This window comes from Parasteatoda tepidariorum, chromosome 6, assembly GCF_043381705.1.
Source record: "Parasteatoda tepidariorum isolate YZ-2023 chromosome 6, CAS_Ptep_4.0, whole genome shotgun sequence".
In the NCBI taxonomy this organism is placed as follows: domain Eukaryota; kingdom Metazoa; phylum Arthropoda; class Arachnida; order Araneae; family Theridiidae; genus Parasteatoda; species Parasteatoda tepidariorum.
In genome coordinates, this window is record NC_092209.1 from 11,271,901 (window position 1) to 11,289,680 (window position 17,780).

The 17,780-nt window shown below is 30.3% G+C and overlaps 1 long non-coding RNA gene across 1 annotated transcript in view; it reads left to right on the plus strand.

Annotated features, from left to right (window-relative positions):
- Positions 1-12,392: 12,392 nt before the first annotated feature.
- Positions 12,393-17,780, plus strand: part of LOC122269363 (uncharacterized) — a 26,327-nt gene continuing 20,939 nt past the window's right edge. Inside the window, exon 1 of the long non-coding RNA XR_011636943.1 lies at positions 12,393-12,619. This is a non-coding gene — a long non-coding RNA (uncharacterized lncRNA). The remainder of the gene's footprint in view (positions 12,620-17,780) is intronic.

The window sequence follows — 17,780 nt, forward strand, 5'->3', positions numbered from 1 at the left end:
AATAAAATAGTATATATATATATAACACAACGAATGAGTTGAAAAACAAACGGGGGCTTATTTTATTAAAAATAATATTTTCCAGTCGTATCAACATTTCCAGTCGTAAATAGTAATCTATTTACGACTGGAAATGCCTATCACTAAATTATTTGTAATTCAGTTTATAAGAAATGTCTGGAAACAGAGAATTCCATTATTTTATATATTTATCGAAGAATTCATTAACTATTTTATTTATTATCTAAAATAATTAAGCATAAAAACCCTTAAATAGTAATTCATTGGTTGAAAAAAATAACATTTAATGAAAATATAAGCAACAAAATAATTTAATTTTTTTTTATTAAAGGAAAGGAATTACATTCTTATTCAGCAAGGCTTTCAGCCTAATTTTTTCAAATTGCAAAAATAACTGTATTTTAAAAGATTCAAAATATATACATAATCAATATTCGGCCTCTTTGACAAAATTAAATATGTCATAGTTTGTTTTTAGATTCGATTTGATTTATTAATTAAATTGCTAAATTTATTGAGTTTTTCACAAACAAATTATTTTAATTTTGCTAAAGCAAATCTATTTCTTCAGCTCTTAGAAAAGTTGATTCTATTATTGATTAGGCCTCTAAAAATATGCTTGTTTATTGATAATGCTTGTTTATTGATATTATATTAGACAAATCATACTTATTTATTAGCTCTAAACACTTGCGCCTTTTAAGAGGCTTTTTTTTTTTAATGATAATGAAAAATAAACTGCGACAATAATTGTAATAGGAAATTTCCTAAATGTCATCAGCATATAAAACCGCATCAATAATCATCAGATAGTTTTTATATGTTTAAACTAATGAAGTATAATGATAATCGAGAAGGGCATGAATCAAGCTTTTCTAACAAAATGTTAAACATCAAAATATTAATTTTGCTATTACTTTAAATAAAAATTTCCTGGTGCAATAGAAAAAGTTAGAAATTAGCAACTATGTTGTTTAAAACTTATACGTATATTCTTTAGAACCGCTCTTGATGTTTCATTATTATGTGTACGAATAATTTATGCGCTTATTTATGATTTGATGAAATTAAAAATTTCATTCGGCTAAATTTCCCCCCCGCCAAAAAATACAAGTTCGCTGCCCCCCTGACTTAAACCGTCACTTCCTAAATGAGAATGGATCCACACTGTTGTTTATTAGTAGACTGAGCAGTTTATTTTGAAAGTGCGAACCTACTGTGCGATTGAAACAAAATTCGATTTTAAAAGTAAATGAGAGAAATTTAATATATAGGTAAATAATTAAGACAAACTAATCATATTCATGTAATAAACAAATTCTTAGATATATAACTGCTACCACATTCTTATGTTTACTAGATTTTCCCACACACAACTTTCTTTATATTTTATTTAAACACAATAGTCTGATCGAAACATATAATATCTATTACATGAGGCTAGGCAGAGGCATCAGCAGCGTGTTTATTTTATTCACTTAAGCTAGATAAAGGCTAGTACAACCTGAATTATACTTATGGTTGAAAAACAGGTGAAAAAAGTAAGAAAAATATGTTGATTAAAAATTTTACGTCAAAGGGTTAAGCGAAACAGAAATCGCTAAATAAAAGAAAATGATGCCTTCTTGAAATGTATCCCCCCCCCCTCTTTCCAGTAAAACAGAGTAAATATTACACCGAAAATTTCCCTATCATCTCTAAATATAACAATCATATGCAATACAGTGTAGGGAACATTTCAAAAATAATATGCATTACTTTTTAAAACAATTCTTAACGAGTGTCTGTAAAATTATTCTGAAGTCGTCCTGATTTTCGAATTTTGAATAACTTCGAGCTTTAGTAGTTGATCAAATATTTCTCTGCTCCCGTTATAAACAAAATTATAGCTATGACGCTCAGTTTTCACTTAGAAATTCAAATAGAAAATAAGCGTTGTTGTTCTCATCCCTATGACCAGCAGAGCTAGATCAAGTCCATAAGCTCGTTCACTCTGAGAAAGTCAAGCACCAACAGGGGAGCTTGAACCAGGTCCTGCCTGGTAAGTCTCAGACAAGATAAAATATGGTCTGGGAAAACCTAGGCAGCAGAACACTTAGTGCAGATTTCAAAATGTTTATTACCATCGATATAAGTCATTGATGACAGATGTCCACTGAGGAAACGAGTAATGGCTGTTTGTTCTCGTCTATTGCTGCCTCGAGCCAAGGAGCCCCCTGGGCACCTACTCTGATACCATGAATGTAACGGCGGGACCGTCCAAATGGCCATATTATTTGCCTTACATTTAGAAAAATGCTTCAAGTAAGTAAGAGGAGCGACAGTCGTAATGGCCTCTTCAGCACCTGCTTTGGCCAAACTGTCAGCAATCTCATTTCCAGCTATATCGACATGTGAATTTAAATATTATTTTACCAAAGAAAATAAAAAACTGCAGTTTGAGGGTCTTACTACACCATACCTGCCAACTCTTCCGGAAGATTTTATTTTCATATTTAAAGTGGTAGCAATACTCAGGTTATTCCAATTAACTTTTTGAATTATAATGATAATTATAAATGAGTTTGACCACCACTACATATAAATAATTACAATAAATATATCAAAGCATAATAATCATTGCGCAAGCGATTTTCAATGGGATCAAAATATAAATATATTTTTGAGTCAGATTGTTTTTCGTTTATTGTTTTACAACCACTCAGAAAATCCATTATCGGAAAGAGTGAAAGTTGGCAGGTATGCTACACTCAACGAAAAGCTAAAGTTTTAAACTTTGCCTGTTAACGGAATGTCAACATATCACCTTATTCTAAATTCGATAGTTTTTAAGATTTTTGATTTAAATTAATTAACATTAATTCATTAGATATTTTCTTATAGAAAATGAATTTTTAAAAGAAGTGGTACTTAACTCAACCATTAAAATAGATTTCTCATATTTTCGTCAATGATAGATAGATCGTTGAAGAGTGATACTGGAATGACAACTTTTTTGATCTATGCACAAATCCACTGAAAGAGAGAAATTAATTAAACTAGATTATTAGAAAAAAAGCGGTAGCTTGGGTTAGGACGTGGATAATTTGCTTTTATTTTAAGTCTTAAGCATCTACTCAATATTGTAGGATATTTTTCATTACTTGTTCTATGACACATAACTTGCTGCACGACCGTTGTAGTGGAACTGGGCGTCTGAGGCCTTACGGCCCTTTTCCCATTCTTCCTGAAATTAAACTAAGAAACATACATGAAAAAATTAAAGTTTGGGGAGCAAAAAGGAGTTCTTGAGAGGTGGAAAAAATGGCACTTTGCAATTATTAGGCAACAACAAAATTACAAGTAATAAAATAGTACACGACAAAAGATAAAATTAAAGTACAATGGGAAAATAGACATTAATAAATATTTACAGTTTAGAAATACATACGAAAGGGGGGCGAGTTAAGTTACAGGGATTAGCTTACCCCTGATCAGGCCCCGAGGGGTTGAACTTGCTGAACGTCAGTTAAAAGTGCAACTATATAATTTTTTATTCAGACTGAGTTGTGGTGAGTTAAACAAAGCAAACCTTTATTACCCAACCCACGAATAAACAGCTATATAAATAGTTTAGCTAACAGCTTTTTTTTTTACCCTGATTATCGCCACCCTGAAAGTGCAAATATGACTCGCCAGTCTCGAAAAGGTTAATCCGTACTAAATTAGTTTCAAGTAGCCTTTATTTGCTTTATCATTAGAAACGCACATTTTGTATGCTATCTTCCGGATAATAAACCTCAAATTTATTATAATGATATTATACATGTTATAATAATATAATATTATTTTATTATATAGTGACATAATATTTCTCGTGTTATTCTACTAAACTGCATGAGAAGTTATTAATGACTCCACCTACCAGAAAAGTAGCAACTAGTTTGGGACAATGGGTGTACAAAATTATTATAAAAACTCAAATTTTAGTGTATAATTTGTTTTTGATACTTATAGTTGTCGAGAATTTTAGAGATAATTTTTAAGATAGAATTTCTGCTATTTATCAAATACTACTGAATAGAAAGTAGTTTTTCGAAAAGAAATAGTAATTAGCAGAATAAGATAAATTTATGTTTCAAATACTCGTTAAAGATAGATTAAATTTATCTGCAGTTTAGAACGTAGAAAAGAATCACCAAGACGACAACTGCTCCGCCCTCAGCGAAAGTAGTAATAAACTATGGTAGAGAAGCAATAAAATTAGAGAATAAGGATAATTACACATAGTTTTAAATAATGCCAACATGAGCTAGATTCAAAAGTTGCATCATATCGTCGCTTTGAAACTAAACCGTGGTAACTCAAAAAAGCAAGTTTTTCAGGAGAGCGAATTCAAATTTTCCGCTCTAATGCTAATCGCGGCAATGCGATAGCGATTTAACTGCTCTCTAAATTTATTTTATGGAACTATGAAGATAACACGTAGTTTCTCTGAAAGGTTGATTTTGTTTACACAAAATGACCCAAATATCTCATTTTTCGATTTTTTTTTGAGTTACTACGGTTTAGTTTCAAAGCGACGATATGTCNACATAAGTAAATAAAAAAAAATTTGAGGCATTTTAAACCAAAATGTGAACATTATAAATCTTGAAACAGGATTTATATTTTGGTTGCTTCCGCTAGAAGACATTTTCTTCGAGATTTGTAAAAATTGGTAGCTACTCCAGATGCCTATCCTCCTATCTTCAATGCATTCGTGAAATATTTTATCAGTAATAGTGAATTGGAGCAGAAATATTTTAAAACAAACTACCCGGTTCCCATGGTACTACTCAGGGCCTACCACAAGACCTTCGATTCCCCAGATTTTACGAAGACCTATATCTCATGCACTCGGTGGGTCAAGGGAATTAAGAATTGAACTTCGGCCCCCATAAACCGGACTCCGATTCTCCAACTACTGGGCTACTACTGCGCGAGATAATACTTTATAACCGAAATTTTGCTAGCACTGAAAAACAGTTTCTTAACCCTTTCAATACGTCGAAAAATCAGAAAGAGTGCGCCCCATTGACGGGATCAGTTATTTCTCCTCCAAGCGATTATTAGATTAAATAACTTTTATGCGTAGAAAATTGAAGGTCTTGGAGACGCATAAACGTCCCCATAACAGCGCACCATCAATAACAATTATTTCACAAGCTTCTTTGATGGGACAGCATATGTCCCACCGTAAGCTCAAAGCATCTAAATCCCGGGACAGGGTATGTCCCGGCCGGAATTCTACAGTCAATAACTCATTTTTATTGATATTTTACTTATCATTTTGATGATTATTTTAGGCGATGTTCTTTTTCATTAACGTTTTCATGTACATTTGCGTTAACATTTTTATTTATAAACACTTTTCGAAATTAACAGTTACAAAATAAGAAAGGTAAAAAATTGAACAATTTGAAAGTAGTGAAGGAACAGCAGTATCTAAAGTTTGGGTTTCTTGAAGGTGTGGTAGAGTTGGAAACAGTTCTTGCACAGTGCTGCTACGTTGTAAGACTTGCACACTATTTTCGAGCGTGCCTCTTTTTTCATTTTTACGCAACATGCACATGTTCTGCGCGTTTTTCCTTCAATCGGGAAATGGTTTCCAACATTGAAAAGTTTCGCTGTTGATGATGATATAGTTTTGGAGGAAGAGGGCCTTTGCTTATTGACTTCCTTGCTCGCATGTCCAAATGTTCTTTCTTTCCATTTCTGTACTTTCGTACGCACAATGGGCAATGTAAATGAATAAGCTTTTGGGGAAGATCTTGAAGTAAGAATACACTTCGGTGGCTTTGTTGCCAATAGAGAAATTTGTTTGACCCTTGATGTAACTAACTAGTGGCATTCGTGGTGCAGGTAACAAATCATTGTGACTGGGTGAAACGACTTCATTGTCGGTCTCCTCTACAGTGTTTTCGCTTTCAGAAGACTCACTAACATAAGCGAGCTGTCTCAACTTGTTATCGGGGTATATTCTCTTTTGACTCATTCGACCCTTTATCAGTGGAAGAAGCCTTCGAATAAGCCTTCGAATTATTTAGAAATAGTGGTAGTTGAAATCCTAATAAATTGAATTTATTAAAACAAAAATCACTGTTAATAAACTACCACTCGAAAATATTTATTCGCTGTCCGGAGCAAGTTGTCGCTTGCTTGATTAGATGAGGAACGATTGACGTGAGAAATTTATGGACTCAGAACGATGAGACGGCCTTAAAATTTGTTTGGAGACCAAAGTGGGCGTTATTTTCTGTCTTAGATATTTTTCAGTAAATGGGACATATGTTATCCCAGCCGTAATATCAAAAATTTGCCAGACTGAGACAGCAGATTGCCCGTCCGGTACGAAAGGGTTAAACGATAGCAAATGTTGGCAGGTTGCTTATAAATAAGGTCAGCCACCCATAGCACTTGCACTTGAACCCAAATTTTAGTTTTAAAGTGTCTGAGAGAAATTTGTCATATATATTTGAGAATGGAATCTATAGTAGTAGACAAGTAAATAAGACAAATCAATCATATTCATAAATTAAGCAAATTTTTAGACATATATTTGCTACCAATTTCTCATTTCTACTAGATTTTGTACTAAAGGGCACTTTCGTAAACTGGTTTACCATAATAGTGGTCTGATCGGACTACCTGTAAAAACCGTGTGGACGCTTTCAGTTGACGGACCCAGGTACCGAGCTCTAATATCAAGACAAGACAAGATGCAAATTAGGTGATATAAATTGTTTAGGTATAAAAAAGCGAAAGTTAAGGACTTTTTATATTTTTAAGTGTTTAGCCATGGATTAAAATAATTTTTTGAAAAATAAAGTTCCAATTAGTTACAAGCAATAGATTTTTAATTTTGGTTTCATAAATCAATATATCACGATAATAGCTAAAAAAAAGTTTCAAAGAGCATGTGAAGTCTTGAGTTCTATTGACTGCTAAATATTAAAAAATAATAATAATAATGTGAAGAATAATATTTATTTAAAAAAATTAATGAAAATTTGTTTTAAAAATAAACTGTAACAAATAAACTGTAAATGTTAATAAAACGTAAACGCATTCGAACGGGGAATTATTTTGCGAAAAGAAACCTTCTAAACTACCTCCACCGGTTGTGGAAAAAAAAATTTCTCAACACATTTGTGTTCTAACTGATACAACTGATATCCAACTATTTATGAAAAACACTTTCTGATAAAAAGTGGATATTTTAAATTTCGGGAAATTTTTTCTTCTTCGTGTTTTAGAAATTTGTTGACAGACGTACTAATAAAACTAATTTAGTTATAACAGTTTTTTAGTATTTTGACTGACAAAAGCGAAACCAGAAGTGTGATTATATAACTTTTAATTTGAACTAAGTCGTGGTTATATAACAAAACAAACTATTATTGCCCCGCCCACAAATAAACTGCTATAAAAATAGTTTATTAGCTTTTATCTTTTTTACCCTGATTGTCACCACCCTGAAAATGCTTATATCACTCACCCCTCTAGCAGAGGTTAATAAGTACTAAATTAATTTCAAATATCAATTTATTCGCTTTTTCTTGAGCCACGCACATTTTGTACGGATTGTTCCGCTAATTGCTCAATACTATCTTCGGGCTAACGAACCGTCTACTAATTATAATGATTTTACTATACATATTATAATGATTTTATTATATATATTATAATATATTATTATATATTATAATATTTTTTAATATATAATAATATTTTATNTTCTGTATTATTTAGTAACGTAATTTCAGTGTTAATCAACAGAATTGCATTGAAAGTAATTAAAGACTCCATCTATTTGAAATGCAGCATCTAATTTGGGACAGCGGGAGTACAAAAATATTATGAAAACACAAATTTTAGTGTAAAATTTGTTTCTGATACCGATAGTTTTCCAGGATTTTTGTGGTAATTTTTAAGATAGAATTTCTACTATTAATCAGATACAGTAGAATAGAAAGTAGTTATTTTAAAAGGAACTGTTATTATAAGAATAAAAGAAATTTATGTTTGAAATACTCGTCAACGATAGATTAAATTTATCTGCACTTTAGAACGTAGAAAAGAATCACCAAGATAACTGCTCCGCCCTCAACGAAAGTAGTAATAAACTAGTAGTGTATTTAAAAAATTTGCGGAATAAGGATAATTACACTTAGTTTTAAATAATGCCAACATGGGCCAGATTCAAAAGTTGCATCATATATGATACCAAAAATATTTGATATGCGGCTATGAAAAACGATCTATAATGAGAAATACTAAAGTAATTTCCATAAAGTAAATTTCATAACCATTAGAAAATAACCTTCTACAAAGCGTAGGCATTGCCAAATCGTGATGTACAAATATCAATTTTTAAAAGCTGAAATTTTGTTAAAAGAATTACCAGTTTTATTATTAAATTAAATTTTTTTGATTTTTTTACTTGCTATTTGTCGATTAATCTCATGCGCCATATGTAATATAAGGTTATCTATTACATGAGACTCGCTAAGAGCAGCAGCATTAGTTACTGATGTATTAGTGAGTTAATTTTGTTAAGTTAGTTTAAGAAAGCAGATCCTGAATTATACTTTTGATTTTTAATTATTCGTCTTATATTCATAATACATGAACAAAGGTAACGCCTATTTTACTCGCAAGTTTCCCCTCCTTAACCCTTTAATGGGCCCTTTATATCTAGTAAAGATAAATTAAAGTGTTTTTGGAATTGAAATTGTTTTAAGAATAGTAATTAATGTAAGAAAAAAAAACTCATTTAGTTTATAAAAATTCCATTTTTTTAGAAGTAAATATATTTAACACGACCTCTTAGGAATTTATTGACTTTTATTGTTCTTTATTTATAAAATAAATTTTACAAACTTCAAACGGAATTATGTATTTTATAACTTTTATACATTTTTGTAAACTAACAAATGGCTACCAATTTTATTCAGACGCACTTCAAGAAATCTGAAGTTTTTAAAAAATGGAAACCTAAATTAAAAGTGGTGGGAAGTATACTTCCCACGGCCTTCGAAAGGGCTAAATCAGTATTAAAATGGTTTCAAATATCTTATATTCTCAGGCTCCCATTGATAACCAAAGTCTCGCCCTATTTCATAAAGACAAACTAATTGCCCAAAACCATCTTCTTGCCTAAAGATACGTGAATTTATTATAATACTATATAATACAATAATATCATATAGATATAATATTTTTTTTATTATATAGTAGCATAACTTTGCCTGGTTTCAATCTGATAAACTCCACCTACATCAAATGTAGCACCTTATTTGGGACAAAGAGAGTGTAGAAATATTATGGAACCTGAATTTTAATGAATAATTATTTTTGATACCGCAGTGTAGAATTCAGAAATTCTACATGTTTTCGTTAACCTTTTAACTTTTTAAATCTCTTTTATTTTTGATAAACTTTAATACTTTTTCTTTCTTGTAAGAAATCAGTTTTTTTTAGATATTTAATTTGGATTTTAGGCAATTAACTTTTTCATAGTTAAATATATTTTATGTTTCTTTTATTAATAGTGAACAAGTTTCAGTTTATTTTTAAACATTTGTTCAGTTAATTTCTTTTTAAGCAGAAAGGTGGCAGCATCAGTTTTACTACTGGATTGTAAGGATCCAAGTTTAAATGTTACTTTCAGTTTATTCAGTTTAAGTTTTTTTTTTCTTCTGCTGATTTGATGGGTTTTTGAATTAAATTTTTGAGCTTTGTTAAATGGTTAAATGATTAAGATTTTCACAACATATGCAAGTTATTTTTATTGTATAATTATCTTTCGATTATTGTTAAAACAATAATATTATTTTTGAGAAATTATTTCTTTCTGTGAGTTTTGTGGTGGTGGCAATGGTGGTGTTTTGGAAAGTATATAAAAAGGAGTGCGTGCGGTGTGCAAGGGCTCTCGCTCGCTAGATCTCCTCGTTGATAGACGTCGTGCTCCACGGAATTTTGGCTGAAGCAAGAAAGCCATGTGGGATCTCAGAGAAACGCGAGCCATGTGGGCACAGAAACTTATGTAAAGAATAAGTTGGGTAAAAGGAGGATGAAACGACGATCTAGATCTTGTTTGTTATAACATTCATGTAAAGTGCCATCCAGTCCGTGCCAGGGGGCACGTGGTATGATTTCGTTGATTTTCTTATTGCCATAGTAATTGTTTCAAAGAGGTCACTGGACTATTAATTTCAATTTTTCTTCTAAAGAACTTTAAGTTATACAAATTTCCATCAATGTTCAACCACCTTGCATTTTAAAACCTAAAATTTTATTTTATAATCTTTATGCTTAATTTACCATGCTATTATCTACAATAAATATCTTTTTTTATCTTAATGATTGGAGTCACTTTTTAATGAAATGATGGTTTTCATTTTTGCTATTTTGTTTAACTGGTTGTTATAGGTTTAAAAAAAGGGGGGGGTAGTTTTCTTTTCAGCAAATGTGTACTCTAAAGCTGAGGGTAAGTAATTTTTTTTTATAAATAAATCTAATTCTTTTGGCTTGAACCTTTTGGCAAATTTAATATTTCTTTTTCTCTTTTTTTTGAGTAATGGTAATTTTTGTTTACATTATACGACCACTAAGATTGTTAATGCTAGTATTTGTTTTGGCCTAAACTCTAATTGTACCTAAAATTTAATACTCACAGTACAACAGACGTTTTAGGGACATTAGATATTCCTTCTAAATATTTTTCCGTAATTGAGGATATGTTATTTTACTCGAAAAAGGAAACAAATAACAGTAATTTTTTTACTTACCATTACGTTTTTAGACTCAGCTATCAACATAGTATCTTGTTTAAACCAAACCCTATGGAAACTGGAGAAAGAAAAGGAAATTTCGTTTTGGATTTTATTTTTTATCACTTGTGAAAAAATATTGAAGAGTATCTTGTATTTCGATTCATAAAATAATATTTCTAACTCGTTGTAAGGATCACAAAACATTTATCTATCAATTTTTAAAAGCAGTGAATATATTTTATCTTAATAAATATAAAAATCTTATGATGGTGTCTCAGTTTTCTATTGTTGTCATTACATTTTTATTGGCGGGAAAATCTCATGGTAAAATCCAGTTATAATACATTAATTTTCATTTTGGTTTGGTTGTCATCAGCATAAAACTGATTATAAGTCCTAAAGTTATTGTTTTCTTATAAATATTTTTGTTTCCATAATTTAAATAATAAAAGTACCAGTATTCACCAAATTCAGAAATGGTGTAATGATTGGATTATTGAAATTGTTCCAGAAAGAAAAATGCTACCATTAACTTCTCTAGAAGACGAATTGCTGAAAATTTTAGTTTCAATATTTTCGTCAAACCCATCCCTAGGGTCCAAAACTGTCGAATATTCTCGGCCTACATTTCTCTAGCAAGATGCCCTTGCACCATCACTTAAATGTTATGACAGAAAATCTTAAGGAAAATCTCTCAAACAGATCTCCTGTTTCACGACATAAATGATATCGGTAAAATTCTACTTCCGACAATTCTACTTCCGGCTAACGAACTGTCTACTCATCATAGTGATTTTATTATATATATTATAATATATTATTATATATTGTATTATTTAGTAACGTAATTTTACTAGTGTTAATCAACAAAATTGCATTGAAAGTAATTAAAGACTCCACCTATTTGAAATGCAGCATCTAATTTGGGTCTGCGGGAGTACAAAAATATTATAAAAACACAAATTTTAGTGTATAATATGTTTTTGAAACCAATAGTTTTCCAGGATTTTTGTGATAATTTTTAAGATAGAATTTCTGCTATTAATCAGATACCGTAGAATAGAAAGTAGTTATTTTAAAAGGAACTGTTATTATAAGAATAAAAGAAATTTATGTTTGAAATACTCGTCAACGATAGATTGAATTTATCTGCACTTTAGAACGTAGAAAAGAATCACCAAGATAACTGCTCCACCCTCAGCGAAAGTAGTAATAAACTAGTAGTGAATTTAAAAAATAGCGGAATAAGGATAATTACGCCTACTTTTTAATAATGCCCCGACGAGACAGCTTCGAAAGTTAGATTTCAAATGATACTGTGAATTTTTGATATGTGTCTGAGGAAAAATGACTTATAATGAAAAATACTAAAGTAATTTTCATTTTATTTTCATTAATTAGTTTAAATTTCGTAATCATTAGAAAATAACCTTTTACAAAGCGGAACAACGGTATTTTCGAAGTACAATGTATAATGGTGATGCTCTAAAAACCAAAATTAGATTTGAAAGAAACTACCACTTTTATTATTAAAAAATGGTTTTTAACATTCAAGCATTACAATTCATGTTTGTCAACAACTACAAAATAAGTTTAAAAAAACTCGCTAAGAGCAGCAGCTTTAGCTATTGATTTCCTGGTGAGTTAAAATTGATTGAGGCTTGTGTTCTTGTGTATCATGTTCAAGATCATAGTTTCAACGCAATGAAATTTGGATAATCTTTATATTTAAAATTTATTATCTTAACCTTACTTCAAGAACAAAGGTAACGCCTAGTTTTCAAACTGAAAGCTTAATAGTAAGTACTATCTATCTATATTATATAAAACGCTAATACCTACGTATGTATGTATCAATAAAACCGATGATATTTCTTTTCTCGCGCTGGCAACAGTTTTCATTTTTAATTGATTGGATTCGGCGCGCAAGAGCACGTAGTGAGCAACCAGATAACAATAACCAGAGTGAGCATTATCAGGTTGTTCAATTCAGATTCATGCACTAAAAACATGACAATATTTAATTTAAACTCAATTAGGAATTAATTAATTAATTGAAGTGAGAATGCTTTAAAAGGCCGCTGTTGAATTGATATTTTTCTACTGGGAGCTACCTAAACGTCTAAAAAACGTTTAAGTGTTTGTATTGAATGCATTGAATTTTTTTATATTTCGCGTTTATTTATGCATTGAATTTTCACGCTTTAAAATGCAGAATATTAGTGAAGCAATATTTGATAATTTATTTTGCTAATATGTTTCTTATTTAGCTAATGTTTTGATTTTTTCACCATGTACAATCTAAATAGCTAATATACTTTTTTAAAAGCCAATAAGAACATTGGTAGAATTCTTCTACATAAGTACAATACTATGTCTTTGATGATAAAATACTATGTCTTTGATGATAATATACTATGTCTTTGTGCTAGAACATTGTGTTCATTGGCGAGCGAGCGCAGCGAGCCATGGTTCACGGCGAGAACCACATAGGATTCGGGGGTTGACGAGCGTTAGCGAGCAGAGGGCGGAGCCTCCTAGCTCCCTCTGTAAATCAGTATTAAATTAGTTTTAACTATTCTATATTCTCGAGCCTTTAATGAGAACTAATGCCTTTCTGAGAACTCTTGAACTATTTGCTTCAAAGTATCTCCTAGCTAATGAATTTATTATGCAAGGTCATTATAATATAATATTGATATTTTTTTTATCCTATTTTTTGCATTATGGTTGAAATATTATTTACTTATTATTTTAAATTTCTTTGAAATATTTTAATAAGTGGTAGAGATTTAAAAACCAAAACTTTCAAATTTCAGATAATTTTGGAAAAATTTAAAATGCTTACTACAAGATAGCGAATGAAATTGTTTCACACAAAATTTCGAATTATACATATGTATGGGCGGAAAAAATAATTTTATAATAAGTTTACATAAACCAAAAATCAAGCATTAAAACGTAAATTTTGCCACTAGAAAAAAGTTCCCCATTAATCAGAACAAGTTGGCACTTCTGAATATACGTATATATATCGAAAGGGACATTTATGCTTTCTCCTTTTAATGTTATATATTAGAAAGTATTATATTTTTAATTCTAATCCATAATAAATTTTTCCTTGTTAAACTACCTTTTTTTAAAACGATGTAAAAACGTATACCTTACAATTCAAATTGTTTACGACTATCAAATAAAATAATCAGCATTTACTTAAAGTTATTTTTTAACAATTTACACAATTATAAACGACCTTTATAACTGAGTGGGGGAAAATTTCATTTCACTTGAAAAGCATTAGAGTTACTTCTTAGATTGCGACTACCCCCTATGTTTTGGGGTTCAGAAATCCAAATCAGTCGAAAAAAATTTTATGTTTTAAGTATGTTTTAACCCCTTATTTCGTAATTTAAAATATCGTCCCTGCACTTATTTATTAGCATATTTTAAGTCAGATGAGGAGAACGTGAAGATCAAAAGTTATCAGGATGGTCAGTTTATTTCTTTTTTGCCCACTGAATGTCGAAAAATTTATAATTCAAATCTGTTTAATTTTTTTTTTTTTTTTTTTTTGCTTTATCTCTAATTTGCTCCATTGTGATGCAAAGATAAATTTTTTTTTTTTCAATAGACCAGAATGCATTCTGGTCTCATTAAAGAATGTATTATTGTCGCTATTTAGTCAAGAGTTTTGTATTTAATTATGTGTATATTTTCTCTTACTATCTGTTATAATATGTCAGTTAAACATAATTATATTAAGATCATCGGTTTTTTTATTGAACAGTAAATGAACTAACCAAAATATATAATTTGATTGTAGCTATTTTATTTGTAATTGTCATAACAAATCGTAATTATTTACACTGTGATCTTTAACCCCTTGGGGACGGGTAATTCAGAAAAGCATTCGTACAAAATCAGAATCAAGTTGTAATTAAATAAAAAACGGTAACTTAAATGTAGTAGTTGTTAATTTGACAGACTTATTTTGCTTTGACTTTAATTATTGTTAGTTTAATCATATACATAATCAATGTTAATTCAAAGTATAACTAAATAGTTTTATTTTGAACAAAGTATTGGTGAATTAAATAAATCAAACAATTATAACTCCGCCCACAAATAAACTGCTAAAGAAATACTTTGATTACCAGTTCTATCTTTTTACCCTAATTGATACTGTTTTATGCTGTAACATATTTGTGACAGTCGGCGCGAAAGGGTTAATGAATTTTTTATATTGCGATGATTTTATTGTTTTGATGTTAGCAAAGCGTGATTATTTTTTTAAAAAATTTCAATTTCCTTGTTTTAAGTTTGAAAATATTGAGTAATCATCCGGTTATGTTATAGTTCTTCTTTAACCCAGAGACATTTGTTGTGCTTGCTTGTTTCTGTTGCCTAGTTATATTTGTAAAACTTTAAAATATAATTGTGCTTAATTAACCCCTTGGGGACGGGTGATTCAGAAAAGCATTCGTACAAAATCAGAATCAGGATGTAATTTTAAAAAAAAACGGTAACTTAAATGTAGTCGTTGCTAATTTGACAGACTTACTTTGCTTTTACTTTAAGTATTGTCAGTTTAATGTTATACAGGGTGTCTCAGTTAAGCGCTTCAGAACTTCTAAGAGGGGTAGGGGGCATCCTGACGACTCGAAATCATATAGCAATGTGGGGTCGGAAATGCTTTCCTGAAGCGGTGACGTACACAGAAGCACCATAAAGAAAAGAGACCGTAAGTGAAAAATCGCTATAATAATACATTGAAAANCTTTTGACAAAAGCTCTTTTTTTTAAAGAAATATTTCGGCATTATTAAATAAATTTTTAGGTCTTTTAAAAACTGAAACACCATTGATTCACTTGCTGTGTGATGAAATGGTGTTCCTAGTTAAAGCATTGTTAGGGCGTTTCTTGAAGAGTTCTGCTTTTCATGTTTGTCAGGAAAGGACTTAAAATCATTGGATGTAGAAAATGCAGAAATTTGGCAAAATTAGAATTTAATAGATGTTGGACTAGATACCAAAGGCGATGACATCCTTATCTTCTTCAGAAAAAAAATTATGTATTTAGGTGCCAGGTCTTTTTACTTGGCATGCGCAGAAAATTTATTAAAAGTATTGCCTCTTAAAAATAGATTACTGTACCATCTTAAAGTGTTGCATCCTGTAATGAGAATGGAAGAAGCTTCTATTAAGTCAATAAGATATCTGGCAACAGTAACCCCATCCATTATATAGCCTGGAGAGGCATCTTAGTTACTAGATGATCACTTTGTTACTAGATATATCAACAAAATAGGGGTTTAAATAACTTTAAAGTTGACAAAGATATGATTAAAGTGGCTCGTGCAGCATTTAAAAATTATTCTGCTCGACTAGAGGTTGAGAAAAAAGAAAGCAAAAAACACTGAAACTGAGGAAAGCAGATTGAAAGCTGCTGAAATTGATTTGCAAAAAAAAATTGAAGGCTTCTCAAGATCTCTTAGCCGCAGCTGAAAAAATATTAAAGATGGGTAAAATAAGAAAGACATGTCGATTATAGAAAGCGGACGGATCCTCTTATCTGAGGCTAAGTCGAGGATAGCAGAATATTTAACAGCATTGGAAGGTACCAAAAAGAAACTTAATTTGTTAATGCAGGGACCTTCAAAAAAGTGTAAAAAATAAGATATGTTATTAATGGACAAAATTAAAAATTCTTGTTATTAAATTCTTCTTTTAATTCTATTTATTAAATATGCTCCAAATCTTTGTTTTGCTGCTCCAAAATTGCTTTTTTGTTGCTCCAAAGATGCTCCAAAACCATGTTTTGCCACTTGAAGCCCTGGAGGTGAGTAACTCATTTTTTTATGGTATTTATTTGACTAGAGGATAGTTACAACTTATTTATTGTTGTGTATAAATTTCATAGTTGTTATTCAGTCGTCCCCTAACTTTATCTTGACCACGAGCCCTTGCTGTTGGGTTAATTCACGTGGCACTTAAGCAACATGTCCTTCCACTATTTTCGATCACTTTTGGCCTTTTCTTCACATCAATTTATGATGATCCAAATTTATTACCAAAATTTATTGTTTAAATAATCTCTCTTTTTTTTTTATTGTCTTAAACTTTATCGACTGAATACATCTATCAAATTTTACAACCCATTACTTTGTGTAATATATATTTTAATTGTAACATCACCTTAATTAACGTTTAAGATATTTAACATCGGTACACATCATCAACAAAATTTATAATTAAATAATTTTTTTTTTTTAAAAATTGGTACATTTACTAAAGAATTTTCTTTGATTACCAGTTTTATCTTTTTACCCTGATTGATATGTCTTTATGCTGGCACGTATTTGTGACAGTCGGCGCGAAAGGGTTAAACAAATTATTAAAATTTTTATTGACAAATGAAAAAACGCAGTTTAATCTTTGGTAAATATGATAAAACAGACCATTTTATTTCTAACCAATGCTGATTTCGAATAAACATGAATGCATTACAATTAAAAAGAGATAATTTTCTTGCTATAATTAATTTTTATTTATTTATTTATCTATTTTTTTTTTAAAAAAAATGCAATGCAATATCGCCAAAAGGGTTAAATACTTCACATAATGCTTTTATTTCGTATTGCATAAAAAAAAGAAAGAGATTATAAATATTTTATGACAGTCCCCGGTAGTAGATTTGCCATACGTGCTTCTTTCCATAGATAAGCCTCCGCATTCTATAAGAAGTAAAAGCAGCCTGTGCGCAATGCTGACCTCATCATCTTAATCATGACGTTCGTCACTATTGTGGAACCTTAACCTCTACGATCCCCACTAGTCTAATAATGGCTATAGTGACAACACTTTATCGTATTTCTTATGGTGCATAAAAAATTAACATCCCCCCTCCCAAAAAAATTATTTTTAATGTATTTTAAATTTTAGCCTCATTAAATTAATAAAC